Genomic DNA, 216 nt, shown 5'->3' on the forward strand with positions numbered 1-216 from the left:
CCGTGTTTCTCTGATGTCTCCGCGTGTGTGTATCTGGGGTTCCGTGTCTGTAGGTGGTGTGCCTGGGGCCCTGTTGCTGGGGGGGTGTGTGCCTTTGTAGGGTTCTGTGTTTGGTTTTCTGGGTAGAGGAGTGATGGCAGGCTACGTGTAGAGTGATGTGTCAGTAGCAAAGCCTGGGCTCCCAAAAGACTGCTGTAACATCACTCTGCTCTCACT

This window comes from Heliangelus exortis, chromosome 15, assembly GCF_036169615.1.
Source record: "Heliangelus exortis chromosome 15, bHelExo1.hap1, whole genome shotgun sequence".
NCBI lineage: Eukaryota > Metazoa > Chordata > Aves > Apodiformes > Trochilidae > Heliangelus > Heliangelus exortis.